The sequence below is a fragment of the Xenopus laevis genome, chromosome 8S (assembly GCF_017654675.1).
Source record: "Xenopus laevis strain J_2021 chromosome 8S, Xenopus_laevis_v10.1, whole genome shotgun sequence".
In the NCBI taxonomy this organism is placed as follows: Eukaryota; Metazoa; Chordata; class Amphibia; order Anura; family Pipidae; genus Xenopus; species Xenopus laevis.
The window spans coordinates 3,679,083-3,690,059 of NC_054386.1; the positions used below are offsets into that span (position 1 = coordinate 3,679,083).

Here is a 10,977-nt window from a genome sequence, read left to right on the forward strand (position 1 = left end):
TAATTTGCATATGGCGCCAGGTTAAAGTACAATGGACATATATGTAGCAAATACATTACACTACAAAAGCCTGGGAAACATTCATTAAATAAAATAGAGGTCTTATATTGCCCTACACATGTGCCGACTGTTTAGTTTCGGTGCCAAATGTTAGGAAATGTAGGGGGGAAGGTACCCCAAAAAAATTTTCGATCTTCTTCAGCCTATGAGCCTGAAAAACGTAAAAGGCGCCAGCGTTTTTTTTGGACTTAGAAAAAAAATTTCAACTATTTTGGAAGATCCTCCTATCTACTCTATTGCACTTCGCCTGGTCTGAGGTTGTGACGGCAAGTCTGGCGCAAGAGGTAACGTTCAGTAAGATCCGCATCTTAGTGAATTTGTGTAATGTCCCTTCGCCAGAGCGCAACTTCGCCTGGCGTTAGGGTGTGAAGTAGTGCTAGATGTCTACTTCGCTAGTGAGTTTACGCCAGCACCCGTTAGTTAATCGGCGAAGTGCCGAAATGACGTCACTCTGGCGAATTTTTGCTAGCGTTAGCCACTTTGATAAATCTGCCCCTTAGATGCAGCTCTGGACAGAATGAGAAGAAGGGTTGGCATTAGCACCATTGAGCACTGGCAGTTTTGGAAGTTCTTACTCAGCGACTGGCGAGTACTGGAAGGCAGCAATACAGTAGAACTACAATTAAACTGTTATTATTGCACTGCTACGACTGCTACTACTGAACTGTGAAAGACGGAGCAATCTGAGAGCTATTTATTTGCATAGAGCTGGAATGTAATGAATTGTCTGTCGCTGCATGCATGAACGCTTGTATTACTGCTCGTCTTAACCTCTAAGTCTTTTATTCTTATGTATATTTATATAGTGAATAAAGTACCCCCTTTTGTAAAATATAGGGATATTATAAGTTACCGAGGAGTTTCATGACCATATAAAAACACGAGGCCGAAGGCCGAGGTAACTTCTAATATCCTCATATTTTACAATCGGGGGTACTTTATTCATTATAATACACAAATTTCAATGAGTCATGTGACAGAAATGACATCAGAACTCACCGTTTATAACTGATGACATCAGAACTCACTGTTTATAAGGATATAATTTACAGGATATTCATGGCTTTTGTGTATTATATATATATATATATCTGTATGGTATAATTGCCCCCTGCATGCTCCACTCCACATCACCCCTATATCAATTCCACCCTCACCCCAAGCACCATGGAGAGTTACAGGGTTTGCCTGTTATTATTTTTTTATATTATTTAAAGAATAATTCAGGCTTTTAATGCCAATCACATGGGAGCCAGGTAGAATATGCCATATGTGCTCATTGGTACATAGCACTAACTCAGACATTAAAACACTGATTGTTTAAAGGGATACTGTAATGGGAAAACATTTTATTTTCCAAAACACATCAGTTAATAGTGCTGCTCCAGCAGAATTCTGCACTGAAATCCATTTCTCAAAAGAGCAAACAGATTTTTTTATATTCAATTTTGAAATCTGACATGGGGCTAGACATTTTGTCAATTTCCCAGCTGCCCCCAGTCATGTGACATTGAACATGTAATTATTCTCTCTCCTGTCAGTGCAGTGCAAACGATAAGCCATTATTATGTAAAATCCATGGGTCTATGATTTGGTGAAGGACAACTATGGCTCATACAAATTGTACCTTGGGCATTAATCTATGTATGATAACTCATGTTTAGCAAAGATTAAAAAAAAAAGTTTGCAGTTAAGTGCCCCCAATTCTAACATTAAAGGGGACCCGTCACCCAAAAAAAATATTCTAAATCCTATTTTATCACATTAGTCAAGCAAAATTAACTTTAATTACACTATATCAATTATTTGAATCTTGTTTCCTTCAGTCTGGGATTTCAAAATGATAGCAAGCAGGCAGCAGCCATTTTGTGGACACTGTTATTAAGGCAAGCCTTGTATCATCTCAGAATCTTGTTTGTGCACCAGAATGGGGGACCTGATGTCCATCCCCATGTCCTGGTTACACAATTATATGGTAAAGAGAACGGGGGAACGTGGGAAGAGTAGTGACATGTAGGAAGTGCTGAATGGAAAGTGAAAGTAATTGTCTGCCTAGGCATAGAGGAGGGGCAGACAATATTTGATTGACAGCTGAGATTTTTAAATGAGCTTACAACAGCTATGAATGCTTTAATAAAAAATAGAAATTGGATTTCATGTTTAATTTGAAAAGGACTTTTATTATACAGATTTTTATGTCTGGGTGACAGGTCCACGTTAAAGGACCGACCAGTAAAAATTGTTTTTACTTAACAAAAAAAAACCACCAAGGTAGTTTTAACTTTCAATTCGCAAAGTCTTTATTAAGAAATGACTTACCGATTCTCTGCTTGTGCTCCTCTTCAGAAATGGCGACAGGGCTATGATCCATCGTGCGGCGCTCAATTTCTCCTCCCTGGCTATCTCCTATAGAAGGCAGGGAGGAGAAATCGAGCGCCGCACGATGGAACGTCGCCCTGTCACTGTTTCTGAGGAGCGCAAGCAGAGAATCGGTAAGTCATTTCTTAATAAAGACTTTGCGAATTGAAAGTTAAAACTGCCTTGGTGTTTTTTTTTCGTTAAGTAGAAACAAATTTTTAAAAAATAAAAAATTATGTTACTGATCCTTTAACTATGAGAGAGGGCAGCTGCAAATTCAGTAACACTTGAGCAACATGAATGCTGGGTTCAACATCGGCACATAAACCGCCCAACACTACTCTGTTCAGGTGATTTATCATGGACTTAATGTGGCCATAGACGCACAGATAATATCGTACATAACAAATTTTGTACGATATTCGAGCGCGTATGGTGGGAAAAGAGCCGACTAATATCGGCAGAAGACTTGGATATCGGTCGGCTCATCAATCGGCTGGACAGAAATTTTGATCAGACGCCTTTGAAGGGACCCAAACATGGGCCATTGTTAGTGCTGAATCATCAGATACAGGTAGAATTCTATTGTTTCTATATGTTTATCTGACCATTCAGCTCTACACGTGTGTATTGAAATAAACATCTTTATTGGAAACATCTTTTTTACAAGGGTCTGTAACTTTACTTTCATAGGTGAGCTGTAAATACATCACATCAGTACCGCAGCCTTCCAATATACTCGATTACAGAATTTATTATACAGCTCTCCTTTGCTATAGCAAGAAAATCCCTTGAATCACAATGGGGAAATATTCAATGTTCAAAATAATCAGTTTGCATCTGACATTTGGCCATGAACTGTCATATCTGGAGCCAAATTTAGTAATGGAAACTAAAATCTGCTGGATTTGCTTTAAATAACAATGTAGCAAGTGCTTATTTTTAGATTGTTTTTAAGACTTGGGATTCTCATTTTCCTGCATTTAGATAATTCCTGAAAGAACTGGCCCGGCTCTCAAGGTAACAGATTGCACAATAAAAAGCGGAGTCCCCTCTTTATCACATCCAATGAAAACCTAGCGAGAGCTGCTGAACGTCACAGTAATCACAGCCATCAGCTTCGACATTATCCTTCTATTTTTGTATAACAGGAAAATGTTTTCAGATTTATTACCAGACATTTTCAAAATGAAATGAATAAATGTACATGACTCACCATCTGTGGAACAGTAATAATACAGTATGTACAGTAATAACATATAATACACAAAAGCCATGAATATCTTGTAAATTATATCCTTATAAACGGTGACTAGTGATGTCATCAGTTATAAACGGTGAGTAGTGATGTAATTTCTGTCACATGACTCACTAAAATTTATTTATTATAATTAATAAAGTACCCCCAGTTGTAAAATATGAGGATATTATAAGTTACCTCGGAGTTCCATGACCTGTATAAAAACACTCGGCCTTCGGCCTCGTGTTTTTATATGGTCATGAAACTCCTCGGTAACTTATAATATCCATATATTTTACAAGAGGGGGTACTTTATTCACTATATAATACACAAAAGCCATGAATATCTTGTAAATTATATCCTTATAAACAGTGAGTTCTGATGTCATCAGTTACAAACTGATTTTGTCAATTTCCCAGCTGCCCCCAGTCATGTGACTTGTGCTCTGATAAACTTCAATCACTCTTTACTGCTGTACTGCAAGTTGGACTGATATCACCCCCTCCCTTTCCCCCCCCCCAGCAGCCAAACAAAAGAACAATGGGAAGGTAACCAGATAGCAGCTCCCTAACACAAGATAACAGCTGCCTGGTAGATATAAGAACAACACTCAATAGTAAAATCCAGGTCCCACTGAGACACATTCAGTTACATTGAGAAGGAAAAACAGCAGCCTGCCAGAAAGCATTTCTCTCCTAAAGTGCAGGCAAAAGTCACATGACCGGGGGCAGCTGGGAAATTGACAAAATGTCTAGCCCCATGTCAGATTTCAAAATTGAATATAAAAAAATCTGTTTGCTCTTTTGAGAAATGGATTTCAGTGCAGAATTCTGCTGGAGCAGCACTATTAACTGATGCGTTTTGAAAAAAACATGTTTTCCCATGACAGTATCCCTTTAAGTATCCCTGTTTTAAAGCACATGTTGACCATTAGAACAAGAACCAATGAAAGGATAGTCACCTATAACTTTAATTTAAAGGAACAGTGTACTTCTCAAAATATCAATGACAAACGGGAGAACGAGCACCAAGTCAAATGCAATAACTGCTGGAAGCAAAATAGTTTGCGTCAAAGGTGGAACTATGTGCAAACAATTTCAGGACTCCCCGCACCCTTTTTTCAATGCATTGCCCTGGGGGCAGTGGTATTTAAAATGAAAAAAAAGGAGAAGCTAAGTATGTGAAGTGACAAGCTAAACAGCATATGGAATGCAGAATACTCAGTGTAGATGCTTTGTTGGATAAGCCTTCCTACACTGCTGATAAGATTAAATGAATTTCTATATGTGACACTGGAACCCAACATATATGGCAGTTGTTTTGTGTCAAACTATTTCGCACACATTCGGTTGGGTTCTCCTCTTCTTTCTTAAATTCTACAGTTACAGGAAATATTTAACTATCGTGCTGCTTCTTTCTAGATAGGGATTTCCAGAGAATGTTATTTAGTTTGAGAATATATCTACCCTTATATGGTGAAGCAGAGAGCGCTGATGCTAATTCAGCTTTTAGGCTAACAAAACACATTTTATGGCTTTCAGTTTGGTAAGGGAGGGCACTTTTTGTTTTTTCTTCACTTTACACATGCCACTTCAAAATAAAACGTTAAACGATATTATGCCTGCGGAGAGCCGTATTTACTCAGGTCATACTCCGTGTCTGCGTCGAGCTCTTTCTCTTACAGCAGCAACAGCCCATGCGGAAGAACAGTTTCAGCGGCTTCAAAAGATGAGCCAGGCATTTTTGGCTCACAGAAAAAGCGTGTCCAGTTGAAAGAAATGGGTTTTCATAGACGAGAAATCAGAACAGAAAGAGAAGTGAGACTGGGTCCAATAAGATCTGTTGTTGCAAAAGGCTGTGTGGGAATCCACTGAGATGAAAAAGAAACACAAAATATCATTTGGGAGTTTAGTTGTCCTCTTAATTGATCAGTACAGGTATAGGATCCCTTATCCGGAAACCCGATATCCAGAAAGCTCAGAATTAAGGAATGGATGTCTCCCATAGACTCCATTTTATCCAAATAATCCAGATTTTTAAAAATGATTTCCTTTTTCTGTGTAATAATAAAACAGTAACTTGTACTTGATCCCAACTAAGATATAATTAATCCTTATTGGAAGCAAAACCAGCCTATTGGCTTTATTTCATGATTAAATGAATTTCTAGCAGATTTAAGGCATGAAGACCCAAATTACGGAAAGATCCGTTATCCGGAAAGCCCCAGGTCCCGAGCATTCTGGATAACAGGTCCCATACCTGTATCACTTTAAAACATTAAACTGTACCATTTGCTTTTAATCCGAACCCCCATCAAATGCAAGTTCTGATCTGTTTTTCATGATATGGATTATATAACTTTTGTAGGGATGAAACAGAATATCTCAAAAGTAATACAATCAACCCAAATTTTACTTTCCCGCACTCTACATTTTCCCATAGTTCCACTTCTATTCTAGTGCATCTCAGCAGGTGTATTTGGTGAATTTTTCATCACTTTTTTTATGCCAGAATTTAGTCCAATTTCCCTTAAAGGGATACTGTCAAAATGAATCAGTTAATAGTGCTACTCCAGCAGAATTCTGCACTGAAATCAATTTCTCAAAAGAGCAAACAGATTTTTTTTATATTTAATTTTGAAATCTGACATGGGGCTAGACATATTGTCAGTTTCCTAGCTGCCCCCAGTCACGTGACTTGTGCTCTGATAAACTTCAGTCACTCTTTACTGCTGTACTGCAAGTTGGACTGATATCACCCCTCCCTTTTCCCCCCCAGCAGCCAAACAAAAGAACAATGGGAAGGTAACCAGATAGCAGCTCCCTAACACAAGATAACAGCTGCCTGGTAGATATAAGAACAACACTCAATAGTAAAATCCAGGTCCCACTGAGACACAATCAGTTACATTGAGTAGGAGAAACAACAGCCTGCCAGAAAGCAGTTCCATCCTAAAGTGCTGGCTCTTTCTGAAATCACATGACCAGGCAAAATGAGCTGAGATGCACCTACACACCAATATTATAACTAAATACACTTGCTGGTTCATTCTATGACTTGAAGTCCCTCTACTTTAAAGAACATTATCACCAAAAAAATGTAATTATTTTAATGTAATATAATGCACATTATATTACATTAAAATAATTTCATTTTTTTGGTGATAATGTTCTTTAAAGGAGAGGGACTCCACGTCATAGAATCCATCACTTCAAGCATGGAACAAGGTGAAGGAAGTAGGGATGCACCGAATGTACTGTTTTGGAGTCGGCCGAACCCCTGTATCCTTCGCGAAAGAGTCGGCCGAATACTGAATTTGCATATGCAGGAAGGGGAAAACGTTTTTTTACTTCCTTGTTCAAAAAGTCACGAAATGTATCTCCCCACCCTAATATGCAGATTAGGATTCGGATTCAGTTCGGCCTCGGCTGGGCAGAAGGATTTTGCCGGATCCTGCTGTAAAAAGGCCGAATCCTGGGTTTGGTGCATCCCTAGAAGGAAGGGAATGACCCAGTCAACCTTATAGTTGCCACAAGTCATAGGCAGAATATCATGGGTTTCTCTCATCCTGAGGAATCAGGAAAAAAAATACTTCTATATATAGGTTTTTGCTTATTTACACAGATGTGCCACGATAAAGACTTTAGTGAAAACTGTAAGATACTATCAAAGAAAAAACCAATATCGAGTTTTTCTTATCTGTCGGCACTAACCCAGAACTGGCCTAGAGGCAACTATAACATTTCCTTCTTAGTATTTTTGGCCAAGAAAAAGTACATTTGAGAGTAGAAAAGAGACATCTAATCCCATGCAGTTCAACTCAAAGTGCATTTAACTGAACTGCATGTGTTCTGTCAATAATTTAACCTCTTTATGGGAATATTTATATATATATATATGGTAAAATGATATATGCATTTAAACTACTTATCAACATAATAATATGAATTCCTATTCCAGCAGCTGTGTGCATGCAAGCTGGTATTTTTAAAAAGAATTCTGGCTCTGCCCTTAAAAATAAATACATCTGTTAGCAACTACTATGCACTAACTCTTAGTAAATAATTGTCCTTTTGTGTAGAAGTATGTGGTGACATCCTCATAGATACTTAGGATAAAGTTTTCTGTTTCCCAAAACAAGCAAAAATTGTTAAAAAAAACCAAAAATATTTATTAGGACATGAGAGACAATTAAGCCTAGCGCGTTTTCGTGACTAACGGGGCACTTACTCATAGGTTGTGTCCCATTAGGTACGAAACGCATTAGGCTTAATTGTCTCTCATGCTATAATAAGCAGAGACACACGTGGAGATTCAGTCACCTGGCGACTAATCGACTCTTCTTCGGGCGACTAATCTCCCTGCAATGCCTTTCCGTCGGCTGGAATCGAAATCGCCGGTGAGATGGCACTCGGAGCACTTCGTTTTCCCGAAGTTGCCTCACGAGGCATTGCGGGAAGATTAGTCGCCCGAAGAAGAGTCGATTTGTCGCTGGGCGACTAATCTCTCTGAATCTCCACGTGTGTCTCCGCTCTAAATGTTATTGTGTTTATCACTATTTTTGCTTATTTTTTTGGGGACACCCATTTGTTGGCCAGACCAGGCAGTGCAGAATGCAACACTGAGGGGCAAATTCACTATGCGCCGAAGCGCCTAACGCTAGCGTCAATTTGCTAGCTTTGGGCATTTTCGTTACTTCGCAAATTCACTAATGGACGCTGGCGTAAATTCGCTAGTGTTACTTCGCACCCTTACGCCTGGCGAATTTGCGCAATGGACGTAACTATGCAAATTCACTGACGCGCGCATTTTTCTGAACGCTACCTTTTACGCTAGACTTCCTTCGCCACCTCAGACCAGGCGAAGCGCAATAGAGTAGATAGGGATTGCTTCAAAAAAAGTTCAAATTTTTTCTAAGTCCCAAAAAACGCTGGCGTGTTTTCTATATTATGGGTGATAGGCTGAAAAAGATCGAAATTTTTTTTGGGGCTCCCCTCCTTCCCCCCTACATTTCCTAACTCATGGCAACTTAACTATACAGTGGGCACATGTGTAGGGCAAAATAAACATTTTATTTGATGTTTTGAAGGTTTCCCAGGCATTTGTAGTGATTCTACGTATTCCTCCATTGTAACTTCAATTTGGCGCCGTATGCAAATTAACCATCGCTAGCGTAACTTCGCTTCGCTTAGCGAATCAACGCTAGCGCAACTTCGCAACCTTACGCTACCCCTGAGCGCAACTTCGGATTTTTTTGCACTATGAATAGGAGAGGCCTCGATAGAAAGACGAGTAATAAAAAAAATTCCAGCTATAATGTTGCCAGGCAACAGACTAATCTCCCCCAACTGCCTCCTGCCGGCAAGAAAGTAAATTGCTGGCGGGATGGCACTCATTTTCCGAAGTCGGCCAAAGTTGTCTCGCGTGCCATCCCGCCGGCGATTTACATTCTAGCCGGCGGACTTCGGAAAACGGCTGATTTACATTCTAGCCGGCGGACTTCGGGAATTTTTTTTATTCCTCGTCTTTCTATCGAGGCCTCTCCTATTCATATTGCAAAAAGAGTCAGACAGATGCAAGCGGCAGTTTCAAACGTCAGCAAGTTTCTATGAGATTTGTACCTGAGTGATTCTCTCTACACTTTGCCCCATGAGCTGACATCTATCAGGTGACATATAAGAGAAGAGACCAGTCATACATCAGTAACTCAAGCAGTAATGACCGTGTGACTGTTAATTAATCAAAGACAATAACCAGCACCTTCATAACAGTCACTCTGTAATCTCTGCCCTTTAATAGAAGACGGCAGTAGTGATGGGCGAATTTGCGCCGTTTCGCTTCACCAAAAAATTCGAGAAATTTGCGAAACGCGTAAAATTCGCAAAATGGCCTGTTTTTGAGGCCGGCGCCTGTTTTTGACGCCGTCCGTTTTTTCTGTAAAAAATTTTTTGACGCCGGCGATTTTTTTCCGCAAATTTTTGCGGGCGTTTTGCGAATTTATTCGCTGGCAGTGAATCGCGCAAATTCGCCACGAATTCGCGCTTGGTGAATAAATTCGCCCATCACTAGACGCCAGTCATTTTCCAACCAGTGCTGTTTTTATAGATGGTATAATTATAATTATTTCTGAAATCTGCACCCCCTTATAATTAGTATCAGCCAATCAACAGCGGGGCAAAGCCATTCACCAACCCCCTGGCCCTTTCAGCCAGTTTTAACCCTTCTCCAATTAGTCCCTTTACAAGCAGTGAGTAACCAGTCCGACCCTCTGCAGAACAAACATGTTCCTCCCCATTGTTCTTAAACAGCAGGAATCAGTAATTAACCAATCAGAGCCCCTTATGAAGTGGGTGCCAGTCACCAATTAGTTCCCCTTTGTAGAAGGTGCCACTTACCAAGCAGTTCACCTTTAAATGGGGGCCACTCACTAAGCGCTGCCTCTTTAAAGCAAGTTCCAATTACTCACTAATTAGTATCTGTTTACTGCAAGTACCAGTTAGAGCCCCTATAATGTAAATATCAGTGACTCATCAATCAGTGTAATTGTAATACAGGTAAATTGGTCACAATCCAGAACTTCTCTGCTACTGATTCCTGCCATTGTGTCAGTGTAACACGTGTATCACATGCTCCCCAGTCATTTCCCCTTTAAATGAAGTGCCAGTCGCTCGCCTCCTACACTCCCAGTACAGAGAGAAGCAGCTCCAATCAGAACCTCCTCTCACTATTAAGTATAATGATCAGTCTCCTGTAGAGGTAAGTGGGCAGTAGAAAGCAGTAAGTAGCAGTAAGTAAATTAGTAGCAGTAAGTAACTGTAATTAGTAGTAAGTAGCAGTAAATATTAGTAAGTTAGTAGCAGTAAGTTACTGTAAGTAGCAGTAAGTAACAGTAACTAGTAGTAAGTTAGTAGCAGTAAGTAACTGTAAGTAAGTAGCATTAAGTAAGTAGCAGTAAGTAACAGTAAGTAGCAGTAAGTAACAGTAAGTAGCAGTAAGTAACATTAACTATTAGTAAGTTAGTAGCAGTAAGTAACAGTAAGTTGGTAGCAGTAAGTAGTAGTAAGTAACAGTAAGTAGCAGTAAGTAAGTGGCAGTAAGTAGCAGTAAGTAGTAGTAATAGTAAGTAAGTATGCAGTAGCAGTAAGTAGTAACAGGTAGTAAGTAGTAAGTAGTAGCAGTAAGTAACTGTAATTAGTAGTAAGTAGCAGTAAGTATTAGAAAAATTGGTAGCAGCAAGTAACAGTAACTAGCAGTAAGTAAGTAACAGTAAGTAAGTTAGTAGCAGTAATTAACAGTAATTAGTAGTAAGTAGCAGTAA

The 10,977-nt window shown here is 39.4% G+C and overlaps 1 protein-coding gene across 2 annotated transcripts in view; it reads right to left on the reverse strand.

Annotated features, from left to right (window-relative positions):
- Positions 1-10,977, reverse strand: part of itpka.S (inositol-trisphosphate 3-kinase A S homeolog) — a 49,381-nt gene that overhangs the window by 37,341 nt on the left and 1,063 nt on the right. The window lies entirely within an intron of this gene.